Raw genomic sequence first — 20,315 nt, 5'->3', positions numbered from 1 at the left:
CAGCTCTGGACTGGCCGAGTGTAAAGCCATTGTCATCAGGGACCACCAAATTAGATGCTTGTGACAAGACTGCTCCTCGCTGGACCAAATGTGTTTTTCATTTGCAAAAACACTTCAGAGCAGAAAGCTGGTTCAAAAGGAGGTGGCCTGGCAAGAGCAACACTTGAGATGAAGAAAGGCCCACTGGGCCAAGGTCTAGAAGTCGGAAGTCACTTTCAGTCTTTAAGCTCACATCTTAGCAATTTGAAATTTCAGATCCAAATGCTACAGCTCTGAAAGGCCTTCCTTTCTGATTCAAACCCTACTGTTCATCTCCATCACCACTCAAGAATGCTTTCGATCGGAATCTTGAGTTGTGGATTTCTTTGACCAAAGAGTTAGGTAAGATCATCTCCAAAGATGGTCACTGTGGCAGTTTTAAAACATGGCCCCTGGGCACTCTGTCCCCTCTTCCTTGATCCCGGGCAGGCTTGTCACTGCTTCCGTCAATAGAGCATGGCAGCAGTGATGGTCCATTACTGTTAGGCTGGGTTAGAAAAGGCCATGGAGCTTCCGCCTGGCCCTCTTGGGATGTCTACTCTGGGGAAAGCCAACCAGCCGCATGTATTAAATCTGCCTACTCTGCGATAGCCATGCTGGAGAAGTTCACCTCCAGGCTCTCTGGCTGACACTGCTACCTGGGCTCCCAACCGACAGCCAGCATTGATTGCCGACCAAGCAAGAGACCCGTCTTAGGCGTCCAGCCCCAAACCAGCCCCAGCTGACATCTGACCGCAGCCTGGTGAGAGACCTCTTCACAGAGAACCGTTCAGGGGAGCCCTTTTCAAATCCCTAGCCCATAAAATTCTGAGCCAAATTTAATGGATGTTTTCAGCCACTAAGTTTGAGGGCAATGAGCTATGCGGAAATGGTAAGTAGAAGAGTGACCAATCATGTCTCCTAATCCTATAGGCCCGTGCCACTCCACGCTCTAGAGGAGTCTCCTTCAATCCAGGCTGGCCTCATGACTTGTTTTTACCAACAGAATGTGGCCAAAGTGACACCGTGCCAGTTCAAGGCCTAGCCTCTAAGCGATTTGGCCCTTCCCCCGCTTTGTCCCTGGGGGGAGCCAGTTACCATAGAAGAAGGCAGACACCCTGAGATGTATGTCGTGAGGAAGCAAGCCCAAGCTGGCTGGGTCTAGAGGCCATGTGAAGGACACCTGAGAAACCCAACTGATGGCAAGAACAAAACTCCAGACCCCAGTCAGGCTATCCCAGCCAGCTTCCAGCTTTTTGAGGTTCGAGGCCCCAGACTTCATGGAGCAAAGAGCCTGTCTTGTAACACCCTGTCCAAATTCCTGACCCACAGATTTATGTGCAAAATGGTGGTTATAAGCCAGTCCGGTTGGGGGTAAATTGTTACACACAGCAAGAGATGACTGAAAGGCAAGTCCTAGAACCATTTTGAGACCCAGTTATCTCCATTCCTTGGCCTTCTTACAGACCAGAATGGGTTTTTAGAATGTGTGCCAGTAATAAGACAGAGAGATGTCAATGATTTGTTCCAAAACAGCTTAATACAAAGACCTTTCCAATCAACATAAATGGGATTTTCTGCCTCTCTTGAAATTGAGCATTTGGAACATTATAACGTGATGTTGGGATGCCAGTCAAGAATGGACATCTTTAGGGACACTTGGTTGTCTCCATCAGAAGAGCACGCAACTCTCCATCTCAGGGTTGTTAAGTTCGAGCCCCCACACTGGATGTAGAGACTGCTAAAAAAAAAAAAAAAAGTAAACAAACTTGAAAAGAGAGAGAGAGAATGAACATCTTTAAATGTTTTATCAGTTTCTCGTCCAGCGAAGAAGGAAACAATGAGCCACAGCTTGTTCAAGGACTCACTCTGCTCCCAAACAAGGCACATCACTGGGCAGCGCTGGTTTCCCACCCGGAGTCCCTATCATTCCACAGCATTTAAGAATCTCCTGTGTCAAGAGGCATAGATCATCAACCATGGCCTTTTCCCCACAGCAAGCTCCTGTTTTTCTCTACATTAGAAACAGAGGACCTGGCCATCGTCTTGCCCAGTAAATAACCCACAAAACACTTTGGCACAAGTCAGTTTCCAGAAGATTTTCAAATCCTGCTCTTGCCTCCCTTTTGGTGGTTATAGTGATGATACCGTGGAAAAGATTTCAGACAGAACAATTATATTTGTTGAAAACTTTTTGGATATGGTAGTAAATGCTTAGCACACTTGGATTTGCCCAAATCTAGAATCCTTGAGATTGTATGCTCCGGGATGACAAGGATTGGGCTAAACTCTGCTCACACTGACTGTCCCCCATGCCCATCCCATGGTTACATAGCACAGGGCACATCACAGGCATGGCAAATAGCCTCATCATCATAACCTCACTTATTCAATATACTGGGTTTCTCGCTCCATAGTAATATTTATACAAATTATGCAACGTTATATATGCAAGGCAACCCTGAATTAGTGACTGTGATCATCTCCATTTTCTAGATGAGGAAAGAGGCTCAGAGAGGTAAAGATTGCAGGAAAAAGGTACGCGCAGGATTGAGACTCAAGTAGCACCTTCTGCTTCCAAAGTCCCCCCTCTTTCCACTATATGACACTGCATATTTTGTAAATGTTATGGAATAATTAGCGCCTCTAACATTTCTGCAAAGATAAAGCCAAGCCTTAGAGCAGAAGCAAGCGATCTCATGCAGGGCTTTATTGGGCTTTCATTCACTTTCTATCAACACGTGCCCCTCCATGCGGTAGACACGGATGTGAGCTGTCCAACTTGCCACCCAGCTGTGGGCAGTGTGGTCAGTGAGCGGCCCCTAGATGCCAGCTCCTTCAGAATCCGCCTCAGCTGCAGAATCCTGACCTCACCTGAGCTCACGCCCTTCCTGGGGCAGGCCACACCCAGTGACTGAGAGAGGCCTGGCCATTTGAGATCTGCACAAGTTCTCTGCCAGACAGTACTCACTCCAGAGCTCCCCGTGTGCCTGGCCAAAGCTTTGTTGAGTTAGTTCAGCTTTACCCTCTATCCAATCCTGCCTCCTCCCTCTTCCTTTCACAGTTAGAGGATCCCTAATGAATAGTTTCCATCACAAATGTCATCTCCTTTCAGATATCCTGGCAGTGACTCGTCTCTTTGTCTCTCCAACCCTGTCTTTTGGGCCAGGCTTTTGGCAAAGAGAGATTCTGAGCACCTTCCTCATCCTCGGCCATCTGAAGTGAGATCACTGTGTTGCTAGTGCCTTTCACCTCTGACTCCCCTGTCTTCTGGGGAAGCTGTCTGGAGCCTTCTTTGGAGCTCCAGGGCCCAGGGCTTGGCTTTCTACCTTCCCACAGAGCAGTGGTCCCCAGCGGGTACTGTAAATAGCTGTTACGTTTTAGGGAAAAAAGGAGCAACTTGCAGATGGTTAATGAATGCCAAGCTGGGGTTCTTACGATGAGACACTTGTACCTGCACTTTCCTTCCCTTGAAAGTATGTATAACCCAGTTGGTGTGATTTGACTCGGCACAGCATGGACACGTTCTTCTCCAAGGGACTCCCCAACTCAGTTTCCCACTCCCGGAATTTTTTCTGCTTGCCCATTCCACTTCTACCAGCACAGTCTCCCGTGTCATTTCCCTTGTCATGTTCTCTTTCCCTCTCCCGCTGCCAGGGTCTAGTGCGACTATTCCCTGTTGCTTTTCCCCCATATTTATTCCGCCTTGTGGCATGAAGCCTCCCTCCTCCCTGCATCACCCAGCCTGCGAGCATTTGCTACTGGGCACTTTCGGAGAGAGCATCTCAGATCCGTGAGGGGAGATCTGCCCCACTGCGCCAGGCCAGGGAAAGAGGAGCCCCTTTGAGGGTCCCTGCACCAGATGAATGACCAAAAACAGAGGAGGGAACTAATGGACAGTGTTTTATATATACTTATATAAATATATAAATATATATTTATATGTTATAAATATATATGCATATATGTTTATATGTTATAAATATGTATATTTCATCATTGTACCTGTCTCCAAACCAAATCTTGTCACCCTTTATTTACAAATAATGAAGAGAACTGAGATGAAGCCCCAATAGTTCATTTTTTCTCTTGCTGCCCTTGTCTTTGGAGATGTGTCTAGCATGAGCATTAAGGAGGGCACATTAAAAAAAAAAAAAAAGGAGGGCACACAATGGGATGAGCACTGGGTGTTATACGCAACTGATAAATTATTGAACACCACATCTGAAACTAATGATGTACTATAGGTTGGCTAATCAAATTTAAATTAAAAAAAAAAACAGAAAAAAAATACCTGAGAAAGATCAATTTACCTGTTCAGGTTCTCACAGCTAGTGAATCGCGCAGGCAGCATGTGAACCCAGGTCTTTGTGTCACAAAAGCCCATGCACTTTGCACTGCCAGGGGCTGACATGGTCAAGAAGGCTCAGGTCCCTGTCTCAGCACTGGTTGGCACGGGCCACAGGATTCTCAAAGAATCCGTGACTAGTGAGGGAATCATGCTGTAGCTTTGAAGTTAGTGGACATCTCCGAGAGCCAGAACAAAGCATGCCAGCCGAGAGATGTACAGCCTTTCCAGAGGCCTTTACCCGCATCCGCACCCCTCCCTTGCTATCGTCTGGTCTCGGTCTGGGGTACTGTCTTACGTTGTCAGTTTTCAGCTCTGCTACCACTGCCTCTGCTGACCAAGGCCAGGGACCAGGTTACCCAGAGGCCTCTTCCCTGTGGGGCTCCAGGGTAGCGTTTTCCCCTGAGAGAAACTCACTGGACACTTGGAAGGTGGGAAGGAAGCAGAAGATGCTGTTCTCAAGAGCCTGTGGCAGTCACGCAGCATGGCTTCACAGATCAGCCTGTGAGCTTCCACTTCCTGGTGCCTTCTCAGAATTCCAGTGAATTCTGGCCTCCTCACTTCTTCTAGGGCTTCTAGATAAATTCATTACAGGCATTTGTCTGATCCTCTGGCATGAACCTTCTGGACCTCCAGTCTCCTAAGCTCTTCCCACTGCCACAGTGCATGTGTGTGTCTGTGTGTGTGTGCGTGCGTATGTGTCTGTGCGTGTTTATCTATTTATCTGTCTCTGTATTTACTCAACCCCTTATTGCAATATTTTAGTAGCTTTGTTTTCACCCAGACATGGACACAGGTTTCACCCTGAATTTCACCACTGGCCAAGGTCCAGTCATATTTAAAGGCATTCTTTCTTCTTTGTAAGAAACCACAGCAGGTTCTGGAAAGATGGTGACCTATGCATGGGCTCCTTCCCATTTCCAACTCCAAGCTGCCTGCTTCTCCTCAGCCAAATGGTTACTGAGGTCTCTAGGCAAGAGCTAGATGTGAAGACCCAGACATTGTGAAAATCTTTCACAAGGAAGTGTTGTCCGGGTTCCTTCCATGAGTGCTGATCAACGCTTGGATCCACTGCCAGAAAGGCCCAGTGCAAGGAAGCCAGGAGACTGGGAAAATAATATCAGATCTGTGTCCCCGGTCTCCTAGGCCTCCGAGGAGTCAAGAAAGAATAAAGTAGAACAACAGATCAGGTCAGTGTAGAGAGGGACCACGTGAAGAGACCTGGCTTCCCACCCCTTGAGGGCCTACTAGCCCTTGGAAAACTCTGGGAGATCCCCTCCAGCATCAGCTGACCCCTACAGGCTGATGGGAAAATACTTCATAACCATCTCTATGGGTCCAGCAACCAACCAGCTCCCAGAAAAAGGTTGACTAAGCAACACATGCCTAAAGAGACAGAAGGCAGGAAGAGACACAAATGGTCACTTCAACAACAAGAATAACAAAATAGGAATATATAGAGAGACTCAAGTGCAGCATAAAAACAGACTCTCTGGAACTACACAACATGATTTCTAAATAGACAGTTCAGTAGGGAACAGAAGGAGAGGATGATCACTGCTGAAACCTGGAAGACACAGTAGAAGAATCACAGAGCACAAAGCCAAAAATACCATGAGAAGGAAATCATGAAGGAAAATGGAAGAGATGTGGAGGTCCTGAAGAATCTTCCAGAAAGAGAAGAGGGAAGAGACAGAGGAAAGGTGGTACTTGTTTTAAAAGATAATAAAAAGGAGCTTTTCTGAGCATAACATATAATAAATTTAAATATATATTTTTATATTTAAATGTTAAATATTTAAAATATAAAACAAATAGGAAATAGGAATAAATAATTTTTAGAATGCAGAAACTTCTTGCCTGGGAACTAAGAAATATACTCCTAGAAGACTTTTTGAGCAAAATAATATTACACATTATCTCAAAAGCAATTAAAAACACTTTCTGGGGTGGCTCTGTCATTTGAGCATCTTGCTCTTGGTCTCGCCTCAGATCATGATCTCAGGATGGTGGGATGGAGCTCCATGATGGGCTCTGCGCTCAGCAAAGTCTGCTTGAGATTCTCTTCCTCTCCCTCTGCCCCTCCCCCTACTTGCTCGCTCTTTCTCTCTCAAATAAATAAAATCTTTTTTAAAATAAAAAATAAAAGTCATCATAATGTGGTTCATCTGCTTTAATTCAGCTTATTTTTTAAAACAATAGTTTCAGGGACGCCTGGGTGGCTCAGTTGGTTAAGCATCTGCCTTCGGCTTGGGTCACGATCCTAGGGTCCTGGGATGGAGTCCCGCATCAGGCTCCCTGATCAGCGGGGAGTCTGCTTCTCTCTCTGCCTCTGCTGCCACTCTGCCTGCTTGTGCACACTCTTTCTCTCTGACAAATAAACAAGTAAAATCTTTTAAAAAAATAAAATAAAACAATATTTTCAAGATCATTTAAACTATTCCAGGCCATAAAAAAGGAAGAAATGCTCCTCAATTCCTCTTTTTCCAGCTTTAGTGGGATTTAATTGGCACAAAATATGGTGTCCATTTAAGGTGTACAATGAGATGATTTGAATTTTTCATAATGAAATGTTCACCAAACTAAGGTTAATTAACCCATTCTTCACCTCACATAATTACCTTTTTGTTGTGATAATGAGAACATGAAGGATCTGCTCTTATTGCAATTTTAAAATATATAAAACGGTATTGTTAATTACAGTCATCATGGTGTACATGAAATTCCTCGAACATATTCATCTTATAACTGAAAGAACTCTTTGACCAACACCTAATTGTTCCTTCCATCCCTCAGCCAGTGTTAACAACTATTCTTCTTTCTGTTCCCATGAGTTCAATGTTTTTACATTTTACATACAAGTGTGATCACACAGTATTGGTCTGTGTCTGATTGACTTCACTTAGTATAATGCTGTCAACAGGGAATTTATCCCTGTTGCCACAAAATGCAGGATTCCCCTCCTTTTATGGCTCAATAATATTTCATTGTATATATTTATACCGTATCTCCTTTTTCTGTTCATTCATCGATGGATACCTGGGTTGTTTCCATGTCTTGCCTATGGTGAATAATGCTGCAATGAACATGGGAATGTAGGTACGGCTTCAAGATAGTGATTTCATCTCCTTTAGGTATATACCCAGAAGTGGGATTGCTGGATCATATGGTATTGTTATTTTTGCTTTTTAAAGGAATCTTCGTACTGTTTTCCACAACGCATACGTTCCCACCAACAGTGCACGGGCAGTCCCTTTTCTTCCCATCCTCACCAGCACTTGTTACTTTTTTTTTAAGATTTTATTTATTTACTTGACAGACAGAGATCACAAGTAGGCAGAGAGGCAGGCAGAGAGAGAAGGGGGAGCAGGCTCCCCGCCTAGCAGAGAGCCCGATGCGGGGCTCGATCCTAAGATACTGGGATCATGACCCGAGCTGAAGGCAGAGGCCTTAACCCACTGAGCCACCCAGGTGCCCCAGCACTTGTTACTTCGTGTCTTTTTGATAACAGCCACTCTAACAGGTGTGAGGTGCTATCTCATTGTGGTTTTAACTTGTATTTCCATGATTATGATGATGTTAAGCACCTTTTTACATACCTCTTGTCCACATTTGTTTATTGTCCTTTCTTCAATGATTTTATTTCATTTTTTAAGTCATCTCTACACCCAGGATGGGGCTAGAACTCGGCAACCAGAGATCCAGTCACAGGCTCTACTTACTGAGGCAGCCAGGCGCCCTCTCTTGGCCACATATGTATGTCTTCTTTCAAAAAACGTCCTTTTGGGTGCTTTACCCATTTTTTTTTTTAAAGATTTTATTTATTTATTTGACAGACAGAGATCACAGGTAGGCAGAGAGGCAGGCAGAGAGAGAGAGAGAGAGAGAGAGAGGAGGAAGCAGGCTCCCTGCTGACCAGAGAGCCCGATGCGGGGCTCGATCCCAGGACCCTGGGATCATGACCTGAGCAGAAGGCAGAGGCTTTAACCCACTGAGCCACCCAGGCGCCCCAACTTTACCCATTTTTTAATTGGATTTTTCATTTTTTTGCTAAAAAATCATTGCCAAGACAGATGTCTTTTCAAGTTTTATAGTTTCAGGCCTTACTTAATCCATTTCAAGTTAATTTTTGTGAATGGTGTAAGATAGGGGTTCAACTGCATTTTTTTTTTTTTTTGCATGTGGGTATCCAGATTTCCCAGTACCATTTATTGAAAAGACTATCTTTTCTTCATTAACTATTCTTGCCTACTTTGAGGTATCTTGATTTTGTTGCATTGTTCTATGTGTCTGTTCTTATGTCCTACCGTTTTGACCAGTACAGATCTGTAATATAATCTGAAATAAGGGAGTGTGAGGCCTCCAGCTTTCTTCTTTCTTAAGATTTCTTTGGCTACTTAAGATTTCTTTTGTGGCTCCATATGAATTTTAAGGTTGTTTTTCTATTTCTATGAAAAATGCCATCAGAATTATCTGACAGATAAATTACTGAATTTATAGACAGCTTTGGATAGTACATACATTTTAATAATAGGAACTCCTCTGGTCCATCAACATAGCGTATATTTCTATTCATTAGTGTCATTTTCAATTTCTTTCATCAATGTCTTCTAGTTGCCAGTGTATACATTTTTCACTTCCTGGATTAAATTTAGTCCTAAGTATTTTATTCTTTTTGATGATTTTGTAAAATATCTTTCTTCTTTCCTTTATTTCTTTTTCACATAGTTCATCGCTGTTGTATAGAAATACAAGTGATTTTTAAATGTTGATTTTGTATCCTGAAAATTTACTGAATTTACTTATTAGTTCTAAGAGATTTTGGTGGAGTCATTAGGATTTTCTAAATATAAGATCATGTCATCAGCAAACAGAAACAATTACATTTCTTCTTTTCCAGTTTGGATGCCCTTTATTTCTGTTTTCTTGCTTAATTGCTCTGGACAGACTTCCAGTACTAACTTGAATAGAAGCAGTAAGAGTGGGCCCACTTGGCATATTCCTGATCTTAGAGAAAAACATTTTCAACCTTTCACCTTTGAGTATGATGTTAGCGGTAGGTGTGTCACATGTGGCCTTTATTATGTTGAAGTATACTGCTTTTCTTTTTTTAAAGATTTTATTTATTTATTTGTCAGAGAGAGCAGAAGCATGGAGAGCTGCCCGCAGAACAGGCAGAGGCAGAGGGAGAAGCAGACCCCCTGCTGAGCAAGGAGTCTAATGTGGGACTCTATCCCAGGATCCTGGGATCATGACCTGAGCCAAAGGCAGATGCTCAACTGACTGAGCCACCCAAGAATGCAGAGGTATATTGCTTCTATACACAAACTTTTGAGAGGCTTTTTTTTTTAATCATAGAAAGATGCTGAATTTTGTCAAATGCTTTTTCTGCATCCATTGAGATAATCATATGATTTTTGTCTTTCATTCTGTTAATTGATTTGTGTGTGTTGAGCCATCCTTGTATCCCAGAGATAAATCCCACTTGTCCATCACATATGATCCTTTTAAGGTCCTGTGGAATTCAGTTTGCTAGTATTTCATTGAGAAATTTTCTATCTATATTCATCAAGGATATTGGGCTGCAGTTTTCTTTTCTTGTAGTACCCTTATCTGGCTTTGGTATCAGGGTAATTCTGGTCTCATAAAATGAGTTTGGGAGTATTCCCTCCTCTGCTATTTTTTGGAAGAGTTTGAAATGAACTGCCATTGATTCTTCTTTAAATGTTTCATAGAATTCACCTGCGAGTCTATGTCGTGCAGAGCTTTTCTGTTTTGGGGGGTTTCTGATTACTGATTCAATCTCCTTACTTGTTATTGGTCTGGTTAGATTTTCTAATTCTTCATGATTCAGACTTGATAGTTTGTATGTTGCTAGGAATTTATCCATTTCTTACAGGTTGCCCAATTTGTTGCCATAAAATTGTTCATAGTAGTCACTCACTCATGATCCTTTGTATTTCTGTCATATTTGTTGTAATGCCTCCTTTTTTATTTACAACTTTATTTACTTGAGTCTTCTCTCTTTTTTTCTTGGTAAGTCAGCTGGCAGTTTGTCCATTTTTTTTTAACTTTTTGAAAAACAACTCTTAGTTTCATTGATAGTTTTAATTATTTTTCTATTCTCTATTTTATTTATTTCTGTTTTGATCTTTGATACCACCTTCCTTCTGCTAACTTTGAGCTTAGTTTGTTCTTGTTTTTGTAGTTCCTTGAGGTATAAATTTCCTGAAGGTATCAAGTTAAGATGTTTGGGATCTTTCTTTTTTCTTAATTATTTATCACTATCTACTTCCCCCTTAGCACAGCTTTTGCCACATCTCATACCATATTTGCATTTTCACATTTGTTTCCAGATATTTTTTTTTATTTCCCTTTTGATTTCACCCTTGGCCCTACTGGTTGTTCAGGAGTATGTTGTTTAATTTCTGCTTATCTGTGTATTTTCCAAGTTTCCTCTTATCATTGATTTCTAGTCTTATGCCATTGTGGTTGGAAATGATACTTGGTATGATTTCAGTCTTTCTAAATTTGCCAAGACTTGTTTTTTGGCATAACACATGATCTATCCTGAATAATGTTCCTTGTGCACTTGGTAAAAATGTGTATTCCGTTGCTGTTGGATAAAATGTTCTGTATGTGTCTTTTAGATCCATTTGGTATAAAGTATAGTTCAAGTCCAATAATGTTTCCTTATTGATTTTCTGTCTGGATGATCTGTTCTCTGCTGAAAGTGGGGAACTGAAGTCCCCTACTATTGTATTGTCGTCTACAACACCCTTCAGATCTGTTAGAATTTGCTTAATCAATTTAGGTACTCTGATGTTGGGTGCATATATATTTAAAATTGTTATATCCTCTAAATGAATTGACCCCTATATCATTAAATCATGACCTTCTTTGTCTCCCGTTACAGTTGTTTTTTAATTTTTTAAAAGATTTTATTTATTTATTTGACGGAGATCACAGGTAAGCAGAGACGCAGGCAGAGAGAGAGAGGGAGGAGCAAGCTCCCCGCTGAGCAGAGAGCCCGATGGGGGGCTTGATCCCAGAACCCTGAGTTCATGACCTGAGCCAAAGGCAGAGGCTTAACCCACTGAGCCACCCAGGTGCCCCTCCTGTTACAGTTTTTAACTTAAAGTCTATTTTGTCTGATGTAAGTATAGTTACCCATTCTCTCTCTTGGAATGTCCTTTTCCATCCCTTCACTTTGAGCCTGTGAGTATCCCAAAACTCAAGTGAGTTACTTGTAGGCAACATATATGTAGGTCTTGATTTTTTGTCCATTCATGCACTCTGTGCCTTTTGATTAGAGAATTGAATTCATTTTAATTTCAAGTAGTAACTGATAGGTAAGGACTTATTATGGCACTCGTTAATTGTTTTCTGGCTCTCGCATAGTTCCCTTGTTCCTTTCTTCCTCTCTTGCTGTCTTCCTTTGTGAACTGATGCTTTTCTATAGTGGTATCTTTTCATTTCCTTCTCTTGTGTGTATCTACTATAGGTTTTTGTTTTGTGGTTACCCTGAGGTTTTCTTAAAACATCTTATTGATATAAGTGATTCTGGAGTTCCTGCCATTGATATGGTATACATTTCACTGCCCCTTAACTTTAGAATAAGCCAAATGACTCTGGACAAATAAAATGAGGCAGAAGTGTGCCACTACCCAGCCTATGCCTTAAGAGGCTTCACGCATTTCCACCTGCCTTCCTTCTTGTGCTTCTGCAATCACTCTGAGACTAGCCTGGCTAGCCTATTCACCCTGGCAGGAGGATAAGAGGTACCCGGGCCGGAGATGCTTCAGACACAACAACATGAAGCAAAGCAACCTCAGAAGACCAACAGACCTATAATGACAAGCAGAACCACTAAGACAAGCCCAGACTAGATCAGTCAGACCCCGAATAACCTGAAGAAAACATAAGCAAAAACAAATGATTGTTGTTTTTGAAGCCACTGAGGCCTTGGCTGGTTTGTTCACAGAAATTACTGATGTATAGGACTACATTTGCAAAGGAGGTTCAGTACCAGATCTATCAGCATAATTCATTACATCAATAAATTAGAGGAAAATCATATGAATAATGACATCAAGAAAGACTTAAAAGTCAATTGACAAATTCAGCTGCATTCCTAATACATTTAAAAAATAAACAGGATTAGAAGATTTCTTAAACTAATACAGACTGTTTACCAAAAACAGATGCAAAATACTATTTCAAATGGCAAAACACTCACCCGTTCAAATAAAATGTCGAAGTAGACTAGAATTCCCCCATCCCTATTATTATTCTACATTGTCTTGGAGAGTTTAGCTTTAAAAAAAAAAACAAACAAAACCCGACCCTCCCCCCAACAAAAAGAAAGAACTAATATAAACATCAGAAAAGACCAAGAAATACAAGGTTACTATATAAAATAGTGTTTCTATATTCAAGGATCAACACCACAAAATGAAAATAGGAAAAATGACATTCAGAATAATGATAAAAAGCCTACAGTCTACACAGGACTAAATCTAACAAGTGTCAGACTAGTGTGAAGAAAACAGCAATAGCTTACTGAAGGACATAAAGCAAAAGCAGAAAAAAATAAATGAAAAAATCATGAGACTTTATATCATAAAATTTTAATTTTCTCCAAATCGATATCTTTAATCCAAGTAAAATTCCCCACATTTTTCAAGAGAAAAAGAGGGCATTTATTTATAGACATAATACTTATACATAAGAATAAAATCCTTAGAATAGCCATGAGAAACAAGGATAATGAGAGAGACACATCTCAGGCCAGATATCAGAATATACCCTAAAGTCACCATAATCAAGTCAAACCTTAAGTAGTGGCATAGGAATAATAGGCAATTAGATCTGAAAATAAAATAGAAAATGTGGAATTGAATCCCATACATAAGCATTTACTACATGGCCAAAGTGGTACTTCATTTGAGGGGGGGAAAGATGGATTGTTAATGAACAGTATGGATGCAACTGGCTATTAATTTGAAAGAATATGTAATTGAACCTATGTTTTATGCCAAAAATCAATACAGTTTCTAGATAAAGACATACTTACATATGGAAAAAGTGAAAGTCCTGCAAGAAAATCTGGGAAACTACATGCACCACACCCCTGTTAACCAATCCTTAAAACCCAGAAGTTAGAAACAAAATCTGACTACATAGAATTTTTCTAAAATTTGGCACAAGGCACAATAGTTAAAATAAAACAAGAAATTGGAAACATAGCTGCATGCAAAGAACAGATGAGGGGCTTATAGCTATAATGTACTAGGAGTTCTTACAAATTGACAAGGAAAAACAACCCATTTTAAAAATAGGCAGAGCACATGAAGAACCACTTCACAGATGAAGCAAATCCAAATGGTCAACAGTTTCTTTGTTTTATTTTTGGATTTTTGGGTTTTGTTTTTGTTTTTGTTTTTGTTTGTCTCCCCCCCCCAAAATGCTTCACATTCATGAGTAGCCAGAGAAACTCAACTTTCAAGTAACAATAAGATGACACTTGAAACTCACAGGTCTATAAAAATTTTAAAAGAGTAATAAAATCAACTGCTGGTGGAATCGCAGGAAAAGCTATACACCCATACATTACTGGTGGAGTTGTGCATTTGTTACGTGCTTTTTAAAAAGCAGTATTGCAATATTTAGTGAAATTTAAGACAACATATACACACTCCAACCCAGCTATTCCATTCCCAGAAATCTTCCCAGCGTAAGAAAAACAAGTGCAGGTGACGGTATATATACAAAGGTGTGTATTGCAATGCTGCTCTTTAGCGACCAAAAAAATGGAAACAAACTGAATGTCTGCTTAAAATCAAATGGTTGGATCAATTGGTCTCCATCAATATCACAAAATCCTGTGCCGCCATTAAAAACAATGAAATCAAGCAAGAACAGCCAATGTGTAGGTTTTGTTGAGTGTGAATGGCCGTAACGATGATAACAACAAACACTCACACAGAGCACTATCTTAAGTGTTCTATGTATTTTGACTCACTGAATCTTCACAGCAACCTGTGAGATAGGTAGTATTACAATCCTCATTTTCTAGATGTGGAAACTGAAGCCCTAAGGTCACACAGCTCAGAAATGCAAGAAGTATAAAATACAGAAAAGTGTAACATGATATAATTTCCAAAAAATAATCTATAATTTAAAAGACAGATGCATGGGTGCCTGGGTGGCTCAGTGGGTGAAGCCTCTGCCTTTGGCTCAGGTCATGATCTCAGGGTCCTGGGATCGAGGCCCCCGTCGGACTCTCTGCTCGGCAGGGAGCCTGCTTCCCCCCCACCTCTCTCTGCCTGTCTCTATGCCTACTTGTGATCTCTGTCAAATAAATAAATAAAATCTTAAAAAAAATAAAATAAGAGACATATGCATGTATATATGTGCACATATGCATGCTTCACATAATTACACGAGAATAAAAACATTGGAAGGATACATACTAGGTTAGTAAAAATGGTTATTACACATGCTTTATATAATTATGTACTATAATTATATAAATTTACTATATAATTAAAAATCATGAAAGAGCTGTAGAATTTCAATAACAGACAATTCCAGAGGAGCTACAGGGAGGCACGAGATGAAGCAATGAAGGGAAGCCTGTCCCAAGTAAAGACCTGACAGATGTCCATCACCCAATGTCTCCTGGCCCCCCTCTGCCCCCACCTTGGCACTGTGTTCATCCCTCCCTTATGACGGAACTACTGTATTTAGAAATGCCAGGTGCTTTCCCATCCTACCTAGGCCAAGAGACTCCTTGGAATCCAGTCATCATTGTGCTCTGAGACTGCCCAACCCCCGAAGCCTTCTCAGATCCCACTCTTTTTTTTTTTTTTTTTTTTCAGATCCCACTCATATGCATAAATCTCAGATTGGGGACATGGAGACAGAAAGGATCTGCCTCTTATCCACATCTCTTAGCTTGAAATAAAGCTTCATCTTCGGACAGGTGATTTCCTTGCCTCATCTACCCCAGAGTGACTGAAGCTTTGCCATGGCCCCTGACATTCCACACTCATGCCCAAGGTGTTTCCCGAGATCAACGGACAGAGATCTTGTCTCCTAAGCAGCTTGGACTCTTGAAGGAAAGAGAGACCTTTTATATTGGGTACTCGTTGAATGTTTGTGGTGTGAGGGAAATGATAATGTATAGCCATACTTCAAATAAAAAAAAAGAGTGAAGTTTTAAATTACAGAGCTCTAAACAAAATGCTATGGGAGCCAGTGTGAGGAAGCATGAATGCTTCAAGAGATGGTTTTATAAAGAGATGACATTGGAGGGGTGCCTGGCTGGCTCTGTCCATATAGCCTGTGACTCTTGATCTGGGGAGTTCAAGCCCCATACTAGGCATGGAGACTACTTAAAAGAGAGAGAGAGAGATGACATTTGAGCTAGATGTACTGTTTCTCAAAGCATGGCCAGCATCACATTCTCTGAGGTGCTCCAGACCTGATGCATCAGAATCCCCACAAGTGAGTCCCAGGAGCGATATTTAAAAGAAACCCTCCAAGTCCTTTCTATGCACACTAAGGTATAGACCAAGAAAAATGGGGCAGATTGGGGTGTGCAGAAAAGTGAGGAAGGACACAGCAGTCAAAGCGAATAGCATTAGTAAAGTGCATAGGCCTGAGAGCAAAATGGGTATGTGTTTAATTCGACTTGACGGGGGGAGGGGTTGGTGGAGAGGAATGATAAGAAATAAGATTCAAAAGCTGGGTCATGGCTGGATCATGGAGGGCCTGGGGAATGCCAGGTGAAAAAAGTGTGAACTTTATTCTAAGGGCAAAAGGAAATCATTGAGAGATTTGAGGCAGACAGACAGACAAATACAGCAGGACTTTGACTCCTACAGTGCTTCGCAAATCTGGCCATGCATCAGAATGACCAGGATTGCTTGCTACAGTCCTGTTACCAGGGCTCCACTCCCAGATCCTTTCAGACTGCATTTCCAGGGATGTGGCCCAGAAATTATATTCTTAAATGATCTTTCCAGATGATTCCTGGGCACCCAGCCTGGCACTGGTTCATGAAACGGAGCTTGGGAATCACTGCTTTACTGACAAATGCATTCCTGAAAAGCTGTTAGTTCATGGAGATCTTATCAGTGGAATCACTTGTTCAGAGTGCTAGGCAAGTGCGCTACTTGGAGGCAACCTTCAGCAACTCACTTTCTCTAGGATGTTTCAATAAAACACATCCCCAGTTTGAATGCAAAACCCCTGATGACCTTCGATCAGATGTGACAACATGTTTGGGTGGTAAGACCAGCACATGGCATCCATGATGCCATATGGCTGCACCAGTGCAACATGGGGAAAATAATTCCAAACATTTCATCCTGCTTTGCAGCAACATGAACGAACCTTAAAATGGTAATATTGGAAAGGAGAAAGTGCCAGTAAGATGTGATGCTGATCGAGCCATGGCTTCAAAATGGAAATATCCAGCACGTATCCATTTTGAGGTCACAGTGAAAGTTGAGGCAACAATCTGAGGATGAAACCAGAGAGTCACTCATCCCAACTTAGGCTCCAGTAAGAAAAACAAACCACCTGACTTCCAAGATGTTTCTTCTGGGCTCAAGATTTTAACTTCGTGCTCTTTGGGCACTCATCTACCCTGAAGACGGATGAAAGAAAACCAAGTGGGGAGGGGAGAGAATTCTCAAGTATCATTTGGTATATTCCATTCTTCTACAAAATGCGCAGAGACCCATGATCCTGCACTGGAAGATTTGTTTCTTCCAGCCATGTAATATTTTAAGAGTATGGCTTTCATTTGAAGTGAGCATATCTGTTACTGGAGTGTCTCTTCACTTACATGAAAACACCTTAGTTTGGCAAGCTGGAAAGTTGGCAGAGTAGTTTTCTTAGCACAGTGCTCTCAAGTCAACTTTAAGCAAGAAATTGCTAGTGTTCAACCTGCCAGCAACTAAGGCACCTTGTTTTGCTGTCCAAAGGCTCCTAACCTTACCCCAGAAGTCTCCAGCTCCCGTTGAATTCCAAGCCTTCTTCCAAGGCCCACAGCTATAAACAGGCTACAAATCAGAGATGAGTCCGGACAGCAGTATTTCAGGAAGGAAACGGAATCCAAGCAAATCTTTTGTGTACCTGGACTGGATTCCCTCTTTCTTGGGGACTGCCTGAATGATAGGAATCCCTGCTCTAGGCAGGTCTCTATTATGCTCTGTTGTGGTGTAGCAGAAGAGGCGAACACAGATAACCAAGGCCCTGAGCCAGAGTCACATTCTGAGAGTTACCAGCAGGATGGGAAGGACAAGGCATCTACAACAAAGCAGCTCTAGGTAGAGAAGCTGAGAAAGGATGAATTTTAACATTTGAGGTGCTTTCCTGCTAGGTACACCCTTGGTTTTTGGTAGGAGGGTGCAAGAAAGGGAAATCATCCCCAAACATTACCATGGCTTGATCCATGTGTTGGGAGCATGGAGTTAGACTTTTATTTATAAGCTATGTCCTGCCCTGACATTTGGTCCCTCCCACCCCCCAACCCCCGCTCTCAGCGATTACCCAAGAGGATCACAATTCCAGTCGCATTTCCCCAGTTAGTTTGCTTTCACCTACCTTAGAAGTGGAGATGCAACGGGCTTGGCAGTGACGAGCAAAACGAGATCCCACCATGAACTAAAATCTTAAAGGGGCCTGTTGTTATTAGTGCCAAGACTCACGCGCTCCCAGCGGGAGGAGGCTTCTTGGTCATACCGTCATCGTGCGTTTCTGAGATTTGCAAAAGTCTGCACCTGAGCCAAAGCACCCTCAACTCCCTAAGCGCCTCCTGGTTTCGAGGGCTCTGGGCAGGGCAAGCAAACAGTCCCAAGGAATTGCAGGGGTCAGTGGGCCCTGTGCGGTTCACATCAGACTGTTCTGAGGAGTGGCAAGTCACAGGGTCTGTAATGCAGCTATTTTTAGTGAAACCAAATTCCTTCCCCAAGTTCCCTTGCTTCCAAATTGTTCCAAGTGTGGAAGACCAGCTGCAGTCAGATCATCTTACTGGACCAAGGCTCTGTCAAGGCGAAGGGACCAAACCGGGTCAGATGCCTCCAGAGAAGGAGGATCCTTTTGGAAAGTGTTACTACACAGGGGAGTGGGCATTCCCCTCCAATCTGGCAGAAACTTGATAGGTAGATAATAGAGAGAGAAAATGAGAATTTTGGCAGTCCTTTCCCTGTTTTCCCCAATTCCTAACACACACTCTCTCTCTCTCTCTCCCCTCTCTCATAGGCATACCTGCTCCCATGCACTTGCACATCTGTGCCAGACTCGGCAGCCAAACCCGGATGCTGGCCTGACTTGCTAGAAGGGTCTTGAAAAGAATGTCCTCAGCCAGGAGCCAGAACAGTGGTGAAAGTCTGAGGAGGCCTGATGTCTAATCACTCGGCAGCTGCCATTCATTGTCCTAACAGGTAGTTTGAATGGGGAAGAAAATTCAGGGAACATTGACTCTGGCTCCAAACCTTGGCCAGAGGTGATCATTCAGAAGAAAACAGCTCCCTGGGATCCAGAGAGGGCTAAGTGCCTTCCCCAGGTTCATCTAGCGAAGTGTTCAACAGCCAGTGGGCCATGACCCATTAGGCAGTAGTGAAATCTAGATAGTGGGCCGTATCAACATTTAAAGATCAATGGAAATAAAATAAGTACAGTAGACTAGAACAGAATTGAATACGATAAAGTAGCCTAGAGTAGAAGAGCAGGTTTTGCACACGGTAAGGGTAAGTATTATTCTGGGAAACTTTTGTTCCTTCTGTGTTAATGTGTACTCGATCACCACCTAAAACATATTTCTTATTGCTGGTCACCAGCAAATTTCTACTTTTTTGAAAAACACTGATCTAGATGACTTGGTAGAAAAGCACATGAAGACAAGCCCTCGAGCCATCCCCAATTTTTTTTTTAAAGATTTTATTTATTCATTTGACAGAGAGAGATCACAAGTAGAGAGAGAGGCAGGCAGAGAGAGAGGAAGAAGCAGGCTTCTGAGCAGAGAGCCCGATGCGGGGCTCGATCCCAGGACCCTGAGATCATGACCTGAGCCGAAGGCAGCGGCTTAACCCGCTGAGCCACCCAGGCGCCCCATCCCCAATTTTTTTTAACATTTTATTTATTTATTTGACACACAGAGATCACAAGCAGGCAGAGAGGCAGGCAGAGAGAAAGGGGGGAAACAGGCTCCCTGCTGAGCAGAGAGCCTGATTCGGGCCTCGATCCCAGGACCCTGAGAGCATGACCTGAGCCGAAGGCAGAAGCTTAACCCACTGAGCCACCCAGGTGGCCCGCCATCCCCAATTTTTTAACTACCACGGCTACGATGACTTTTATAACCACTATTTTGGGGTTTCATAATGCATCGTGCGCCATTCTAAGTGTTTCGTGGTTGTCATCTTATTTAATACCAAAGCCCGAGGTATCTTCATCTGGGTTCTACCGAAGAAGCAGCAGGCTCAGTATCAAGTTCCAGCAGCTGGAAAGAGGGATAAGGGTAACAGCTGGGCTACGAACCTAGGTGTACCTGTCTCCACAGTTTGTGTTCTTAACAGGTCTGGACCACTTCCCTCTCTAATTGGTCAATACATAGTTAAATTCATTCATTAAACACATACAGATCATCTTGGTTCCACTGGTAGCTTTATATAAAAACGAGAATGTTTAGCAAAATAATTTCAGACTCCGGGAAACTTCCAGTAACCTTCAAGGAAAAAGAGGATTTTGTTTTGAATTAGTTGCCTATTTGACTCGGAACCCCAGGACCTGAACCCACTCCTAATACCTCGGATAGGCATCTGGAAAAATCAGCTGGCAGGAGAAGATGGCCAGGCACCACGTCTCTATGCTCTCACCCCTCTAGTTGCTTCCACTCTAATTCCACACAGAAATCTTGTACCAGAGCGCATTTGGT

General features: G+C 42.4%; 1 protein-coding gene across 3 annotated transcripts in view; it reads right to left on the bottom strand.

Annotated features, from left to right (window-relative positions):
• Positions 1–19,886, bottom strand: part of FGF13 (fibroblast growth factor 13) — a 493,670-nt gene extending 473,784 nt beyond the window's left edge. For 2 of the 3 annotated variants that reach the window (XM_047716157.1, XM_047716163.1), the window contains exon 1: positions 17,987–18,284. The gene's annotated coding sequence lies outside the window, so the exon portion shown is untranslated. Of the gene's footprint in view, positions 1–17,986; positions 18,285–19,812 lie in introns of those variants that run through there. The other variant, XM_047716160.1, reaches the window with a different exon arrangement.
• Between the last annotated feature and the right edge of the window lie 429 nt (positions 19,887–20,315).

The sequence above is a fragment of the Lutra lutra genome, chromosome X (assembly GCF_902655055.1).
Source record: "Lutra lutra chromosome X, mLutLut1.2, whole genome shotgun sequence".
NCBI lineage: Eukaryota > Metazoa > Chordata > Mammalia > Carnivora > Mustelidae > Lutra > Lutra lutra.
The sequence above is the reverse complement of the archived record's forward strand: the minus strand, read 5'-3'. Positions and strand labels throughout refer to the sequence as shown.